This window comes from Palaemon carinicauda, chromosome 42, assembly GCF_036898095.1.
Source record: "Palaemon carinicauda isolate YSFRI2023 chromosome 42, ASM3689809v2, whole genome shotgun sequence".
NCBI classification, from domain to species: domain Eukaryota; kingdom Metazoa; phylum Arthropoda; class Malacostraca; order Decapoda; family Palaemonidae; genus Palaemon; species Palaemon carinicauda.
This window is the reverse complement of record NC_090766.1, coordinates 12,807,853-12,826,585: the sequence shown is the minus strand read 5'-3', so window position 1 is coordinate 12,826,585 and position 18,733 is coordinate 12,807,853. Positions and strand designations below refer to the sequence as shown.

The 18,733-nt window shown below is 42.3% G+C and overlaps 1 long non-coding RNA gene across 1 annotated transcript in view; it reads left to right on the top strand.

Annotated features, from left to right (window-relative positions):
* LOC137632736 (uncharacterized) overlaps positions 1–18,733 on the top strand; it is an 82,515-nt gene that overhangs the window by 26,774 nt on the left and 37,008 nt on the right. The window contains exon 2 of the long non-coding RNA XR_011042110.1: positions 697–820. This is a non-coding gene — a long non-coding RNA (uncharacterized lncRNA). The remainder of the gene's footprint in view (positions 1–696; positions 821–18,733) is intronic.

Sequence of the window (18,733 nt, the reverse complement as noted above, 5' to 3'; positions counted from 1 at the left end):
ATGTTTAAAGCACAATAAATGTACAGTAAAGAAAATACTTTCCAAAATTACATAAAAGTACAGTACATTTTGTAACCAAATACAGTAAATACTGTATGAATGCTTACTAGTCATTGTTCAATAACAAAATTCTTAATTCATATTTACAGACAAAGATAACATACAATATGTGTAGTGTGCAGAAGTATTTAACATAATGCATATTATTTCAGATTTGTTTATTCATTTCAAGATATACGGGTACTTATTATTGTCACACAGAGAAAAATACAGTACATTATTTACCAGACAAATGTTGATTTTCCTAGAGTATCATCTATTTATAATACAGTTTTTATTTTAATTACACAACACCAGATTAAGATTTAGGAAGGATACAATATAGGTACAGAAAACTATCATCTGTAAGCTAATGTCCTTTAAAGATACAAAATAGAATACTGTACAGTACTCTCTGGCGGGGAGATTATCAATTACTGTACAATACTCTATTTTACATACAGTATCTAAGAGTTGATGAGTTAGTTGGAAGTACTGTATCCCTTTTTCTTACTGTATTGTATGTAGCATGAAACATTGAACTGTTCAAGTGGAAGTGAAATGTTGACATAACATACGATTTAGGAAAAATACACACTTTTCATGCGATTCCGAAAACATAATTTTTATATAATTGTTTTTTTTTTTACATTTCAGAGTAGCGTACATCGTTCTGCATTCATAAAGTTTGGCCAGTAATTCCAATAATTGCAGTTGTCACACTATAGATCATCCTACTTTACTAAAGTAATGAAAATTGATTAATTCTTCTTCGGTGAAGGTAGGTGTCAAATATGTTATGATAGTGGATATTACCAGTACTGTATAGTATATTGCAATACTTTAACAACCACTTGCATGAGACTTGTGTTTGTGACAAACGGTACTTTACATTTTTTTACAATGAACTTAGCATAGAAAAATGGTATTTGTAATGGTATCCTCCTTTCATACCTAACAGTAACTTGGAATCACATATACTGTAATTAATTAGGATGATTAAAACCATTGCCTTCTTTCTTGATGGTTTTTTAATACTCTACTACTGTATATAGAATTATCCAAGAAGTTTCTTTATTGTTTCATGAAAATCTGGGTTAATTAATTTTAAATTATATCTGTCTTAATTATGTTGTGACTTAATAACCCCAGTTGTATGTTGTACATACCACAAGTTCTATTATAGTTTGGAGTGTCTGTTCTACCTACAACGTCAATAGTTTTTTTTCCAATATAATTTTGCAGTACCATATTAATAGCTAAAATATTTATAATGCAATCTTACTCTTTTGGCAAATCATAATTCTTGTTTCAGATCATAAATGTGAAGCAGTTTTTATGATAGGAACCATAGAAATATTTATTTAACATGAGCTTTAGATTGGGCTTGGCTCCTTAGCCACAAGCTGAGGACTCAGACCCAGTTGATTTGTATTTTGTCTATTTATTTCAATTTCGACCCAAGGTCTCCTCATTGTTTCCTTGTTGTAATGAACATTCATTGCATCTTCTGTGTATTAAAGGAGCTAACAAATAGAAGTCTAATCATTTGGCACTCTTTCGACTGAATATTTCTACATCAGTAGGTCCAACCAATTTGGAGCTCCTGGATAAAGAATACAATATACCTCTTTACTCTCCTTCATTATCTTTTTTTGTCTGCCAGAAGGGCTTGGACTGTGAAAATTGTTGTTCTTTGAATACATCATCACCTCATGGTAGACCCCTTGTGGTGCAGATTATATCCGTCAAGAGGCGGACTCTGTGGCTGCCGCAAAGATTCCAGGCGAAATAAGCCCCACCCCCTGATGACGTCATAGCTAATCACGTGTCACGTTGTCTCCCTAGTTAACAGCGGTCACAATACATCCCCTTAAAAATTAGTGACCGCTGTTAACGTGGGTGACAACATGATTGGCTATGATGACATGATTAGCCCGGAGTCTTTGTGGCTACTATACTGATCCGGATTTAAGCGTTTTATTCTTTTGGGTAATGAAAGCACCAGGTAGGATTTTTTTATTTTTCCTATAACTTTATCATATGACATATGATACTCATATGCACTCTGACTGATTGAGTGATGGTGATTTTTGGAAGGCAGTTTACCTATTGGGGCTGATGGATTAATGATTGTTAAAAAGCTCTCTGTGAAATTGAGCACTGCTATTCTTCAACAAAGTCTGGATAATCTGACTTGCCATGTCTTCTAGTGACACCCAACCTTCCTGTTCCTTGCACACTAAATGGTCTTTGTAGCATTCCTTTGCCCCTTAACTGCACCTGCTGTCTTTCTTCCACCTGGCTGTCCAAACTCTCTCTAACTTTTATTTCAATGTGCAACAGTATTATTTTCAATATTAAACTTACCCGATAATCATGTAGCTGTCAACTCCGTTGCCCGACAGAATTCTACGGAGGGATACGCCAGCTATCACAATACTAGAAGGGGGTGTACTCACCAGCGCCACCTGTGGCCAGGTACTACAGTACTTCTTGTTGACACCTCCTCAATTTTTCCTCTGTCGTGCTTCCGGCAAGACGTTCTGGGATACGCTTATGATCTTGGAGTATTTTCACGGCTTTTGGTGAAGTATTTCTCTCAGATTTCGGCTGTCGCTTTACTGGAAAACTTCTATATTAGCTTAGATAGCTATTATTTAGTCCTGATTAATGGTTAACGATCTTTTTGCTTGATTTGGAATCCCCACTTGGCTAACTCTTTTGATTCAAGATGTCTGACATTTCACAAGCCCCACCCCATAGACGATGTAGGTCTTGTAATAGGCGTATTCCGAAGGCCTCGGTAGATCCTCACACCGCTTGTTCTGACTGTAGGGAAAGGCCCTGTCAGTTGGAAGATCGATGTGAGGAATGCGCCGGACTTTCGGAACTTGATTTTGTCCGATTTCTTAAGTATTCAACCAAGTTAGAGAGAGAGAGAGTTAGGAGGAGTTCTTCTCGCTCTTCACTTTTTTCCTCACCTCATGATCCCCTACCTTTTCCTCCCCCTGTAGTGGCTACCCCCGAACCTACTATTTGCCCTCAACCTGATATGTCTGTTGTTTTGCGTGCCATTCAGGCTTTAGGTGACAAAGTGGAGTCGGTGGTTAGTGATCATAAGTCTCTTATGGCCGAAGTCAAGGAACTTAAGGTCAAGAGTGCAGTGGGTGGTAATAGTGCCAGTGCTGTGACGAGTGCTAGTGTCAGTGCAGTGCCAAGTGCTAGTGTCAGTGTCAGTGTGGTGCGTGAGGGTACTTCTGTGCGTGCCAGTCGTCCTCCCAGTCCGGGACCTCTTGCAAGCTCCCAAGCCCAGGGGAGAAGCAATGTCGAAGGGCAAAAGGGTTCGGCAGGCCTTGATCGGCGCACAGAAGTATCCTCGGTGGTTGCGGGCGTGTCTTCCAGAGACCGTCACTCCCACCTGCAGACGATTGAGCCCGTCTTTTACTCGTCTGCTGAAGAATTGTCAGGGAAGAAACGTTGGACTCAGGTCTCAAGACCACTCAAACGCAGAGTCCAGACCTCAAGAGCTCTACAACCTGGCTGCAGTCATTGGATCAGCTCTGACTCGCCGCAGTCATCAGTTGAATGCACTCCTCCTAAGAGGAGTAAGGTGCTGCCGCAACAGATCTCTGCTGTTAAGGCTTTACCTCAGCAGACCTTAGTGTCTGCCGACCCCAAGTTGACTCTACTGCAGTCCATGCAGTCACAACTTGCGGTCTTGATGCGTGAGTGTCAGGCTGAGAAGGTTACACCTCCTCCTGCGATCGCTCCACCTAACCGCAGTCCTGCCTGCCAGGCGCACGATGTTGAGGCTCCTCAGGATACCTTACCACGTTCTGAGTTGACTGTTTCCAGTGGTGTGCAGCTACCTCCGCCTTCCTTAAGGCAACCTCAGCAATGGGAACAGGAAGCTTATACCTTGCTTCCTCCGCTTCCACTTGCAGTTCCACCAGTGAGGCAACACTCTATTGAGGTACAACAACCTCTCCCATCCATGAGTCAGACTCCTCAGCTCTCGCTGCAGCGACCTCAACCCTCCTCAAGGCAAGCACCTCAACACCTTAGCCTTGCGCCTCAGGAACCTCAACTCGCGAGACAATTACTGCGTTCTGCGCAGCCACTACCTCATCGCTCACAGCTCACACCTCAGGAACCTCAACTCGTTCCTCAGGAACCTGCTACTGCGCATCCACCAACCTTACAGCAAGCGCAACTCTTGAGTTCAGACACTCATGCCAGGAGTCAGCCCCCTCCATCCATGCGCCTACCTTCTGCTACTTCTTTTGATCAGCCTTTGCAGCCTGAGCCTCAGGTGTTCCCTCAACAGAGACTTGAGGAGGAAACCACAAGTATTTTTGTTCCAGCTCGTGCTGATTCTGCTGTTCAACATACCTTACCTCTCACTTCGCTACACTCTGGTGATGAGGTTTCTGATGATGAGGCTGCACACCTGGATCCCTCATCAGACGTGGATGAATCCAAGTCTTCTCCGCCTCCTATTGACTTTCGTAAGGTCTTGGCTCTTTTCAGAGAGGTATACCCAGACCATTTTGTCTCTGCTATCCCCCGCTCTCCGCCATCTGAGTTTTCGCTGGGCATGCAGCCAGCTAAGTCTACGTATACTAAGCTCGTCTTAGCAAGGTCCTCTAAGAGAGCGTTAAGGATTTTAGGGGAGTGGTTGCAGTCTAAGCAGCAACTAGGAAAGACTTCCTTTATGTTTCCTCCGACTAAGCTCACTTCTAAAGCGGGCGTTTGGTATGCCACAGGAGAGGAACCAGGCTTGGGAGTACCTGCCTCTGCCCAGGCTGACTTCTCAAGTTTGGTAGACTCTCCTCGTAGAACAGCAATGAGGCGCTCTAAGGTTTGCTGGACCTTCTCAGACCTTGATCACTCTTTGAAGGGTGTTTTTAGAGCCTTTGAGATGTTCAATTTCCTAGACTGGTGCCTGGGGGCCCTTAGCAAGAAGACCTCCCCTGCGGACAAGGACTCTGCCATGCTCTTAATGTCCTGCATGGATAAGGCTATTAGGGATGGATCTGGCGAGCTTGCATCGATGTTTGTGTCAGGGGTGCTTAAGAAAAGGGAGCAGCTTTGTACCTTCCTTTCCTCCAGCATCACACCTTGTCAAAGGTCTCAACTCCTTTTCGCTCCGCTCTCGAAGTTCCTTTTTCCCGAAGAGCTTGTTAAGGACTTGTCTGCGGCCCTGATACAAAAGGACACCCATGATCTTGTGGCCTCATCAGCTCGTAAGACTAAGGTTGCTACCTCAGTCCCCAGGACTTATCGCACCCCAGTGGCTGATACTCCTGCTACGAGGTTTATTCCGCCCTTTCGTGGTAGAGCCCCCAGCCGAGGAAGCTCCCGTCCAGACTCTTCCAGGAGCAAGTCTAGGAAAGGTTCCAAGGCTTCTAAAGGAAAAAACTGACTCTCCTCATCTCCAGACAGCAGTAGGAGCCAGACTCAAGATCTTCTGGCAAGCCTGGGAAAAGAGAGGTGCAGACGCCCAGTCTGTCAGTTGGCTGAGGGAGGGTTACAGGATACCATTCTGCCGCAAACCCCCTCTGACCACATCTCCCATCAACCTCTCTCCCAACTACAAAGAAAAGGACAAGAGGCTAGCGTTGCACCAGGAGGTGTCGCTCCTTTTACAGAAGAAGGCAGTGGTTATAGTCCGGGACCATCAATCCCCGGGCTTCTACAACCGTCTCTTTCTGGTGGCCAAGAAGACAGGAGGTTGGAGACCGGTGCTGGACGTCAGCGCGCTCAATGCTTATGTCACCAAGCAGACGTTCACGATGGAGACGACGAAGTCGGTCCTAGCAGCGGTCAGGCAGGAGGACTGGATGGTCTCGTTGGACCTGAAAGATGCTTACTTTCACGTTCCTATTCATCCAGACTCCCAACCTTTCCTGAGATTCGTTTTTGGAAAGGTTGTCTACCAATTCCAAGCCCTGTGTTTTGGCCTAAGCACAGCTTCTATGGTGTTTACGCATCTGATGAGGAATATAGCAAAATTCCTCCACTTATCGGACATCAGAGCCTCCCTTTACTTAGACGACTGGCTGTTGAGAGCCTCCACGAGTCGTCGCTGTCTGGAGAGTCTCAACTGGACTTTGGACTTAATCAAAGAACTGGGTCTGTTAGTCAACCTAGAAAAGTCTCAGCTCATTCCCTCCCAATCCATTGTGTACCTGGGAATGGAGATTCGGAGTCAGGATTTTCGGGCTTTTCCATCGGCCCCAAGGATAAGCCAAGCCCTAGATTGCATCATGAGCATGCTGAAGAGGAGCAGTTGCTCGGTGAGACAGTGGATGAGTCTCACAGGGACCCTTTCATCACTGGCCCTGTTCGTCGAGCTAGGGAGACTCCACCTCCGCCCTCTTCAATTCCATCTTGCAGCTCATTGGGACAAGGGTTTGACTCTCGAAGCAGTCTCTATCCCAGTCACCAAAGAGATGAAGACCACTCTCTTGTGGTGGAAGACCAATCTCCTTCTCAGGGAGGCCCGAGGAAAAATTGAGGAGGTGTCAACAAGAAGTACTGTAGTACCTGGCCACAGGTGGCGCTGGTGAGTACACCCCCTTCTAGTATTGTGATAGCTGGCGTATCCCTCCGTAGAATTCTGTCGGGCAACGGAGTTGACAGCTACATGATTATCGGGTAAGTATATTCAAAAATTTATTTTACTAATAAAAATAACATTTTTCTCCCAAGTTGCACCTTGGTGCTGAAGGCCACCTTTCCAAGCCCTAGCTGGGCCACATGTCCCAAATTTATAAATCCAGTCCAATCCAACCCTCCAAGTTAAAGACCTTGGTGTGATAAAGAGATCCTCTTCTGACAATTTGACCTAGTCATTAGGCCACCAGTGAGGAAAAAAAAGGGATTTTAACGAAGGAAAAATCTATTTCTGGGAAGAGACCTGTGACGGCCGGTGAAAAGGGTCCTTCTTTACACTTTTCTAATATAAATCTTCCAAATATACTAGAGAAAGATAAAAGCATGGAATGCAGAGATTACTACCCTCGCGCGATCACCTTGTGGGTGTCGTGTATACAACGGGCGTGTGAAAACCACTATTCACAGGCTGTCTTCCATTTAGATAATCCCTTCATCAAAGGGGAGGGCCGTGACAGGCCCTAGAGAACACAGTTGGACTACCCCACCGACACCTACTACGCTCGCCCTCCAGGTCATCCTTCTGTTTTGGACTTGCCCGCTAAGTCGTTAATTGTTTTGTTCGGTGTTTTTCGCAAGTGATTGTCGTTAATTCAACATGACTGACGTTGCTATGTTGAAATGATAATGTACAACATTGTTAAATGTTGTCCTTTATCTTCGCTACTAAGAGATGGATATTCTCATGAACAGTTGGGAGACATTGAAAGAAATAAATTGAAATTAGCTGTAAACAAACAGTATTTTTTATTATGGAACGGTTTCATGCGGCAGCTCAGCTAAAATGGCAAATGATTCAAGTCAAAATACTTATACTATAATGGAATAGGTGTTGAGGGAAGGGAAAGGCTACTCCGTTTAACTTTGCCTTGGACATGCAATTTATCTTTTTCTAACCAGGATTTCTGAAGCCATAGATTTTGACTACTATACTATGTGCAGTAGGTAGGTAAAAGAGGTTACGTCACAACCTAGTTTGGCCTCCTTTTCTACCCTTCAACAAGTTGTAGGTGCTGACTCTATACTTGATAATTAAGTGAAGTGGTTAGCCATCTAATATTTTAGTTTTCAGTCAAGTTAGCCTTCTCTTAATCTCTTAATTTCCTATAGGGCTTACAGTATAAAGATTTGAGGTATAGTTGGGTCCCATGGGGATGAAGGAAGGTAGGCTCCTTTCCTTGGGGATACTAATGAATTAATGTTTATAGTTATTAATTTTGTTTTACAGATGAGTGAAGTGAAGGTCCAGTGTAATCAGGATGTGTGCAGTAACAGGCCAACCCTAGGTCATGTCAGGCTTTGTTGTTATTAAAGTGACTGTTGTACCTCTTGGCCAGGGCTTAGGACCCTAAAAAATGGCCTGTATGTATGCAGTGGATTTTTTTTTTTTGTAGCATGCTTGAGTGTGAGTGCAGTTTTTCTATTTTCAATGTGGGAGAAAGGTTTTGCTAAGATATCTAGTTCTTAGGAGTTCCAATAGGGAACTCTGAGATCTTATCTGCCCATCAGAATTGAATTTGGCAAAGGGGTCATGGTGGACCAGGCCCCCCATCCAAGTAGTAGGTTTTGAGTTGAAGGATGATCTATAACCTGAAGATGAGGTAGCCAGACTCCAGGATTCCTTGCCTCATTGGAAACTTAAATCTTACCCGGGAAGCAAACACTGGGTGCTCCCCCTTGGTTTGGCCAGTTTGCTAGATCAGCCCCAACTCGGATTTTTTCCTGGGCAGATTACTGTTCCTTTTAATTCAGTTAGCTTGCATCTCCTATGTATGCTTCAGTTATTGCCAAAATGGTTGAGGCATCAATCTGCTTCCTCTATGGAAATCTTATCCAAGGACCTACTATTACTGTGAGCTCTTCGTTCCTCCTGCACATGTAGAACTTGCGGCGCTTGGACCCTCAGGTTTTCAGGTTATGGTGAAAACTCGACTGGGAGTGAAATCTCATGACCCGAGTCTTTTGGGTTTGGTGACTGAGAAGGATTCGGTTGGCATGGCTTCTGCTAGGGATGGTAAGGAGACGGACCTAGCAGGAAATTCTTGGAAATCTAGTGCAGATGTGCTTTTTGGTTCAAACACTTTCAGTGTAGAGGCTTCAATTTTCCCTTCGATGATGTGGGATTTAAAAATATTGCTGTTTCCTCAATTATATTGGTGTATTAAAGAAGTATCTCTTAGGACTGTTCCTCAGCTTACTACTAAGGAAGCTTTACTGATTATACACACGTCTGCCCTTAATAATTTGGTAGAGGTAGCCTTAATTACTGGTAGGTTGCTCCTCAATAATTGTCTTTGGTTGGGATGACAGGGCCAGGCCATAAAATACCCTTTTAGCCCAAAATGGGATTAGAATCTATGACAGATATGTTGATGAAAGGGGACTTGACCCTACCTAAAGAATGTTTATTGCCCCATCTAAAAAAGAAGAGATCAGTAACAGTTCCAGAGGCAACCTGTGAAGAGAGCAGCACCACACATTCAACCTAAACCATTCTAATCTTCAAACAAGATCCTCCTGCTGCAGCAGACCCAAACCCTGAGTACTGTATGATTTTTTCAGAGGGAAAAGAGTACTTGAAAGCAGACTAGGGGAAGCCAGGTTTCTGGTCCATCTTGCAGAATCTCCTTAAGCTGGGGATATTGTTCATAATTTTTAAGAACTTTAGATCTTTTCTTGGTGGGGAAAAAGCAATTGTCGCAAAAGTTGTGGGTTGGTAATGGATTTTCAAACCACCTCCATCACATCAATTCTTTCAAGCCAAAATCCTGGAACTTGACTCCAAAGGCAGCTATAGAGAAATCAGATTTCTAAAATTCCAAGGCAGAATGTTGTGTACCAATGAAAGCCTTGCCATAGAGAAGATTGACCTTGACCTATCTTGTATCAATAGTCACATCAGATATGACACATTGAAGATGATGACCATATGCATGCCTGCTAATTATTATTGATGGCTTGGATCTGTGATGATGATTGTTGATATATTGATATAGATCCTCACTTTCATCCTTACCTAGGGTTTAGGTATGGGAGGGATTCACACAGGTTTAAAGTTATGTCTTTTAGTCTCAATATAGCTCCAATGGTAATTACAAAACTAGCAATGTCAGTGATCAGACTCCTTTAGTTGCAGGGAGTTCAGGTCATAGAATATTTGGACAATTAGCTAGTCTGGGGAGAAACAAAGGTATTATGCCTCATACACAAATCAGGTCCTACAAGGTCTTCAGGATCTAGGTTTCTTGATCAATTCAAGAAAATTAACACTAGTTCCTAAGAAAGATTTTGCAGTAGACAGGTCTTTATTGTAACTTGTTAAAAGCCATTCAAATCTTTCCATAGAAATCTCAGTAAAGATGACAGCAGCTGGAGAAGGTCATGGGCTTTCCCCAGTTTGCTTCAGTAGACGACCTAGCTTTGAAGACCAGGCTGAAAGACCTAAATTAGGTGTGGAGGAGAGCGGGTTGGAAGCGGTTCTGAGACAATCTAAGTTACCCAGTTGCTGCCAAAGGATTCTCAAACCTTGGACCTCACCAAAGGCCCTCTGTATGTTGATCCCTCCCCCAATATCCATGGTTCTTCATTAACATTCTGTTGTCTCATGCTGAAGACTTTCAATGCATCAATTCTCCCAATTACAAAGTTCCGCCAGGAGAAAGATTTATTCCACTCCCCAATCCACCTTTTGTGAGGCTTCTTAATGTGGGATGTGCACCCTATCCAGACAAACAACCCTAATCACAGAGTAGACCTTGGATCAGAGCTCCTTCCAAGAGAAAGAGATTCTTGAGATTATCCCGTATCTCCAAGTAGACCTGCTTTCAATTAAAGAGAATTACAAGCTTCTGCTGTATATAGCTCCAAATGTCGATTCTAGGGAAGTTGCAAGAAATGCCCTGAACCTGAACTGGAACAAATGATCCGTGATTTATATGTTTCCTGTAATGGATATGATTTTAAAGGTTTGAAGGTTTTTCCAGACTTCTCAGCAACAGGTGTGTTTGTGGTTCCACAGTGACTGAACAGCCCATAGTTTCCACTGCATCAGCATCTTTGGTCAGCATGGCTTTCAACAGAAAATAGGGAGTTGGATATTTGGATTTTCTCTCCTGTATACAGTATACAGAATAGAAGTTTCAGCAAAAAATGTGACATATAGTACAATGATTTGATGGGCTGTAAGAGGTCATCTTATACCAGACAATACCAGTCAGTGTGGAAGGGATGGATAGTCTTCCTTGGTTATAAGACTCGAGTCTTTTTGGCATCCTTTCTGGTCCACCTCTTTGAAGATAGTTAGCTAACCCCCAACAAACTTTTCGTAAATAACTGCATTGATAGAACATATTAAGCAGGCTTTTATGGTGGATTTAGACTCGGATATGATCCATAAGATTACTCTGTTACCAGCTTTACAATGACCATCTGTACCAACTTATTTAGTGTCCTTTGCTCTTGATAGAGTGCTAGAGTTTTTGGTAAAATTAGATAATTCTACTTTCGCTAAAAGAATTACTCTTGAAGGCTATTTTTCTGATAGCATTATTCTCGGGAGCAACAGTTGGCGAGCTTGCACTATTACAGAGGGAACAGAAGTTTATCCCCATCACTCCTGACTGTCTCCTAATTCTGACTCTGGGTCTTAAATCTCCTAAACGGTGGGAACCTCTGTATAGTATATCTCAGCTTTACTGTCTAGGGATGGTATGTCCAGTGTCTACCCTCGAATTACATCAGCAGAGATCCATGTCTTCAGAAGGTAGATTGTTTCAAAATACCTAGACCAACAAGTCCATTTCAATAGGAGCTATCCGTGCTTTCGTGACCTCCCTCATAGAAAAACTGTCTCTCTCTTCCTCACTAAAACCCACAATGAGGGAAATTTTTTTTTGCTCATACAGTATAAGATTTCAGGACATCAACACCTTTACAGGTTGGTCTGGCATTAAGGTGTTTATAAGAAACTACCTGGAACAAATCTAAGCAGTCGGCTCATTTGTGGTACCTACAAGGGGAAATCGGGTAGAAGAGGGTACCCATCAACTGGGTCCCTTAGCTGAGGTACTGTGACAGGCATCTAGCTCCTTCCTCAGAGAACTATCTAGCTCCTTCTTCATAGATCTTCTCTTATGAGATGAGTGCCTAACTTGTTAGTTATTTCTTCTGACCCATACATATGAATGTTTGCTTGGTTGTAGTTGAAGTATTTTCTGTGGTACACAAGTCTACTCTAATGTTGCTCTGGTATTAGTCCTTGGGGACCAAGGAGTATCTTATCACCAAAAAGGGGGCTTTGACAAAGGGAAAACCTATCTTTTGGGAGGTGCTGCATGGCCTCCAAGACTCCCTCCTTCCTAGACTTGTGTAGGGAAGGGAGACATATGAGTATTACTCTGAATGGAAAAGATAGAGGATGAGCATAAACTAAGTCCCCAGGTAGTATTGTCTCCAGTATTATTATTAGTTCTTAGTGATGACATTTTATCGGATGTCAGACAGTTTTCAGCATTGGAGGTGCTGTAATGGGTTCAGTAAAGCCTGACCCTGTGGGTCTCCCTTATACATGCCGAGTCCGTGCTTTGTACATTGACATTGATATGCTGGCCCTGTGACACGGAAGAAAATATTTGGTTTTAGCATTTTAAGTCATGTGTTATTCCCCTATTCCAGTTTTTACCAGGAAAGTCCTTGGGAGAACACAGCATCTTCCTAAATATCTGTTTTCCTTTGCCAAAGCCCCTCGATTTTAACATAAAAATTTGATTTCTGGGCTCAATCCCTGTGCCGCGCAGTGAAATGCTCCTTATGCACCATTTCAAAGGAATATAACTGCTAATATTACCAGAGAAAAAATGTAAAGGAATGCTAGGTTGAACTAGCTCGCTCACCTAATGGTGTCGGTATAGACTGGGGCGAAATACCAGAGGTCTCGTACCATTTAGACTTCTCCTCTTCGAAATCCCCCAATAGTGAGGTGCCGTTCAACCTCCCCTGCCTCGCAGACCAGTACTACTAACTCGACCCACGCTTGCCCATCACTCCTTTCAAGCACCTGTTTCATATAAGTCCAAGTATTTTATTCTCGTGTGTTTCATTGGATTTATCATCAACTTTCTCTCGATGGCCGATTCCCAAGATACCCCATCGAAGTTAAGTACCTTATCCATGAGTTTTTAGCGAGATTGGGCAGTGTAATCTTTGTTTTTATTATTGAGAAGTGTTTATATATGAGCGGCGTCCCCGTTCTTACTTTCGCCTCTGCCCTTTGTCTCGTTAGTTCGTCCGTCTTTTATATTCGTTCGAACCTTTAGGAGTTTTTTCCTTATATTCATTTAGTACACCGACTTTATGCTTTCATATAGCATTTATTTTATGTTATCCTATGATATCGGTGTTAGCGTTTCATCAGGAGTAGGTTATGTTGGTATGCCTGCATTCGTGCATGTTGGTGGATAGCGTCACCATTGAGATTGTTTCGCTAGTTCTAGGAGCTTTAATTTCGACCATCTCACTTATTATTAGTAAAACCTTTTGTTTTATTACGCTCCACCTAGTTTTACGTTTGGTTCGAGTGGGACTCTCGCGTATTTTGTTGTTTTTACTGTTCGATCTACCGCTTCAGTAACTAGGTTGGTACCCCTGCTTTCCATCTCCTGATGGCGTCATGCTCCTCCCTTTTTACTCGCCCGAGTCCCTCTCTCGCCATATTTTTTCTGCATGCCTAACCTTACTTACGTGATTTCGCTTTTAATTCATTAATTATTTTTATGTATTTGTGCATTGATATTATATTTATTGCTTACTCCGTTATGATCATATTTTTGGGATTTTCATGTCATGATTGAGGGGATCTCCAGTTGGTAGCCCTGTCTACCACTGCGCACTGGCGATTCCCGGTACCATTACCCCCCCCCCCAACAAGTTGGGGAGGCTATTCCATCCCCCCCCCTTCAGTGTACACCCTTCCTCTCACTCGATGGTTGTTGGTTATGATTTACGGGTCAAGTATGCTTGTACCTCAGTCTTCCATCAACGTTCCGACATATTGAGGACTGAGTATACCAACGGGGTATGACTTAGTCTCATTCATTCATACCGGGCGGTTTCGTCTCCCCCCTCCCGTCGCCATCGGTCGGGGAGGGGGAAGGCCGGGACCACCGGGGACTATCACACGTGATTAGTCGGTATAACTGCACCTTGGTGTAACCTTGCTTTTAGCTACGGTTGTTAGAATGAGCACTTATATTAGGAGTGTCCTCACCTACGGTACCTCCTGCTATTATCGTCCGTATAGGACTTATTATATCCCATATCATTATATTATATTCTACATGAATCATTACCTTTGTCCCGGTACCTCCGGTAAGGTAGGGGGGTTCCACTGGCTCCCCCCGCGCTCTCCCGTTGTACCCTCCCGTCATCAGACATCGGAGCCGCCGGGCTCTTAACTACAAGATCGGTTGACACTGACACGGTTTTGATTAATATCCTCCCTCCGGGATCTCCCTCCGGGAGCCCTATTCATTACAGACATTAGTTTTAGATCATAATTGGCGTTTTCTATTTATGTACTTTAAGGATGTATCTTGGGTACTTTAAGTTTACTTTAAGTTACTTTAAGTTTACTTTAAGTTTACTTACCAACCCTGTTCCCCGGCCCCGGGGGCCCCGGAACTAGTTATGATTATATATTCATCACTGTTTTTTGCATCCTTTTTCATACCCGGCTCTGCCGGATTGCTATTGGAATAGTCTCAGTTCTCTGCATGTTTAGTCTAAGGCTATACATTTATTTTATTAACTGGCAGGTCCCGGACCCTCCGGGACCCCTTATAGAGAAACTAGTAGATGCTCATGGACTATTCCTTTTACAGGTGGTCCGTTGCCGGATGACAGCCTGCGCGGCCGTCCTTCACCAGCCTTGCGGACATGCTGTCTGTCGGTCCCACGCGGACTGTGGGATCCAGATGGACGATATTGTGGTATGGCACCCTGACAACTGCCTTATCTGTTATGACCTTATCTCCACCCTCGCTTCAGATTCGGTGAGCCTCTTTCAGTCATTTTTGTATTTACTTCCCTTCACTGGGCGACATCAATATGATAGATAATCATTGACTTCACAATATTTACAAAAAATTATTCTAATTGCTCGCTTGGTGATTTTTAAATGGAAGTGACCATTTCCCTATCATCATCCTCATCACATTTTATCGCACCACTCATATATCAAATGAATGGCTCTGTCATTTTCTTCTTGTAGATCTACATCAGAACATGAAGGTCCCAGTGGGCAGCAGAAGAGGATGTAGTCCATGGTCTGGGACAATTCACCACAGGGGCAATCAGGATTGGTGACATATCTCCTATTTTCCCAACCTTGGATCTTGCTCTATTTAAGGTGGTCCACTCCTTTCCGTTAAGGGATGCTCCACAATGTAGGTGTTTGCTAGGGTCAGGGAGTGTTTTATTGGTTGAATTACAGTCACTCTCCCTCCATTTCATCAATCTGTAGGCAGCATAGTTTAGATGTTCAGGACCCTCCACGGCCATGAAGCTTTATCTTGATTTCGGTTGCTGTCTTGTTGCCTAATGTCGATGAAATGGATGCCTTGGATCATTCATCTTTTTGACCCTTTCATACTTGGTAGTAGCTTTTCGTCAAATTTGAGGTTGTGCAATAATTACAAGTCTATATAGAGATGGTAGGGGTGTTGCCTTTAATGTGCCAGTGATTATTTGACAGGCTCTGTTAAGCTTTGGATTCACTTTCTTTGCATGGCACAATCTTTCCCACACTAATGAACAATATTCTGCAGTAGAATAGCAGACTGCTAGAGCTGTTTGCTTACGGGTTTTTGGATCTGCTCCCCAGCTGGTGTTGGCTAATTTGCTAAGCAGGTTATTTATTGTTGATAGTTTTTCTTAAGTTTGTTTGTGTAGTCTTCAAAGCTAAGTGTTCTGTCAAGAGTAACACCTAGATATACTTGATATTGGTGGGTATCTAATTCTTTATTTTCCCATATGATCTATAGTTACTGGTTAGCTTCGTGATTGTTAAGGTGGAATGCACACACCTGCGTTTTGGTGGCGTTTGTATTGCGGTATCATTTTTTGTAATATACTGAGAGATGATAAAGCTCTTGATAGTCTCTCCTCTATTTCTTCAAAGGATCATGACTGTATGGCAATGCATACGTTGTCTGCGTATATGAATCTTCGTATATCCTGAAACTGGTTGGTCATTTGTATAATTGTTAAACAAAATGGGAGCCAGTACAGAGTCCTGTGGGAGACCATTCTTTTGGGTCCTCCACCTGCTTTTCTTGCTGTCCATTTCTACGAAGAACTGTTTACTATGAGAGAGACTATGATTCGTACTATGTTGGCATCTTCGACTATTTGGGCCACTTTTAGAAGGAGTGACTGGTGGTTGACAGTATTGTATGCAGCTGTAAGGTCTACAAAGGTTGTCTCAGTTAATTGTTTCTTCCCAAATCCATCCTCGATGTACTGAGTTAAGTTCAGAACCTGACTATACCATAATAGACCTGGTTGGAAGCCTGCTTGGTCAGGTGATAATTTTTCTTTGACCTTTGAAGATATGTTATTATCATACGTTCATGTAACTTGTATATGATGCATAACAGTGATATTGGTAAGTAACTTTTGGGAGACAAAGGGTCTTTACTTGATTAAGGCAATGCAACTACTTTGGCTTGACTTTTCTCCACATCTTTGGTGTTCGATAGGTCGTTGCACATTAATTGAATAGGGCAAGGAGCCATTCTTTTGTCCTCTCACCAACATGTAGGATCATCTCTACTATAATTCCATCTAATCCGACTGCCTTCCCAGTTTTAAGAAATTTTATTGCCATATTCAGATCTTTGCATGGTGAATGGTAGGAAATCCTGGTTACTCTCAGACATAGCTTGTTCCATGTCCATCTTCAGTTTCTTTAAGTACAGTATCCACTTTCTTTATTATTTGGCTTTCCGTTGAGTAGGAGTTGGCGAGTCACTTCATTGGGGGTGACTGTGGCTATTGGCTGGCTCCGATCTTCAGAGTTGAATTTATTTATGGTGGCCCAACCTTTTCTGCGGTTGAGTCAAATTGATATTGGTTATAGTTGCTTGCCAGTGTTGATATTGTTCATTAATTGAATCAAGTACAGTTTCTCCAAGCTCAATTGTATTGTTGACAAATGGATCTTCATTATAACCCTCTATGTATCTTTGATACAGTTCTTTGCTTTGGTCATGGAGGCCACATATGTAGGTACTGTATTTCTTTATCCTCTAGGGATGTTGTTCTTTGCAGCCTTCCACACTATGATTGAAAAATCTCATACTGTTGAGGGTCATGAGGGATGTTTGCTTCTATGTTACTTGAGTAATCTTCCCATTTGGGGGTTTTGTAATTGGTCTCTCTAGGTCTGATAACAGGCTTTATATTGATGGTCATTGGCCGGTTTTGAGATTTAGGAATTGGATTAAATACGGTCTTTGCAAAGTTTTAGTGGTGCTTGGAGGAGGCAGAAGCCAGGTCTGGTTGTACCCTCTTTTCCAATGCGCACTTTGGAAGGATGCATTGTCCTTAGTGTCATATAGGATGGTTAGGTCATGTGCTATGGCCTACTCCTCCACCCTCTCCATTATGGTCATTTTGGTCATAGCCCCAGATGGTATTGTGGCTGATGAAGTCCCCTGACTGCTTTATTGTCACTTACAATTATTATAAACACACTATTTGAACATCCACCCAAATACAAAGTAAAGTATAGAAAGGGCATCAAATTATCCGGGGAGTTTGAATCCTTTAACTCCCACTTGAATGCATGAGTATTTTGTAGAGTCGACTTTTAAAGAGTGCTGAGGCCTCAATTCCTACGGCAAACAGGGAAGTGAATTCCTTGGTGGAGAAAAATGTGGTATTCTAAGGAAGGTTACTATGAAATATTAAATGCTATAAAACTAGCATCAGTCAAAAATAGTAAGCCTACTTTATCTTAGCAGCCTCAATATCAGTCATAGTTTTGATCAAAGTCTCAAGTCAAGTGCCTCCCAAGCCACCAGCTACAGACAAATAGCTCTTGCCTGCTGTGCCCATAAGCTGATGGCTGAAATGAGAGATAATAGATTAGGTTGACACCTTGAAACCAAAAGATTTATATCTCCTTAAGTTTAGTTTAAAAAAAAAAAATATTCCACCCATTGATCCTTTCCCCAGACTTACAATTTAGATTCAGCAAGGATTTTCCAAAAAATTACCAATTAATTACTTATTTTTTACTTGTTTTGAGAAAGCATGTGCTACTCCCCAGAAAGTGGGCATCTTCAAACAAGTGCAAAAGATGGGTATACGGGGAAGGATGATAAAGTTTATAAGTGAGAGTGAGATACATACATTCTCAGCCATATGTGCTTGAAAAAAAACATTTACTAAAGTGGTATATAAGTGTGACACTTCTCTGTTGTAATGAGTAATGCATTAAACAGCTATCCTAACCTTTTAAGTGTTCGCTATTAGTTAATGACTTATGCAATGTTTTGCTCAGTCTGTTATACAGCATCTACAGTTTCATCAACATTTTCAAGGGTTCATCAGTGCAATTAACAAATGGGTAAATTGAAACTGTTTCAAATTTTCTACAACTAAAACAGTCTAATAGATCCCAACTCTTACTTTATTAATGCGTAATACCCCTATAAAAAGTAAATGAAAATTTCTGAGTCTTGATATTTGACTAAAAGGTAACTTGGGCCAAGCACATTAATACTCTAGATGTAAGGTTAAAAGCTTTCTTAGAATTTTAAAGGTTGTATCTGGGTTTAGTTTTGGTGCTGATAAAAATCCTTCATAAGATTGTATGACTTATTTAAAAAATATCATGGCTGTCAATTTTATTTCTAAGATTAAAGGTTACTCGTGAATGGCAGAAGCAAGGTACAGGACAGTGTCTAAGAGACTGACCTGTATACTAATATGATCAGCTCCCCAGCCCCCT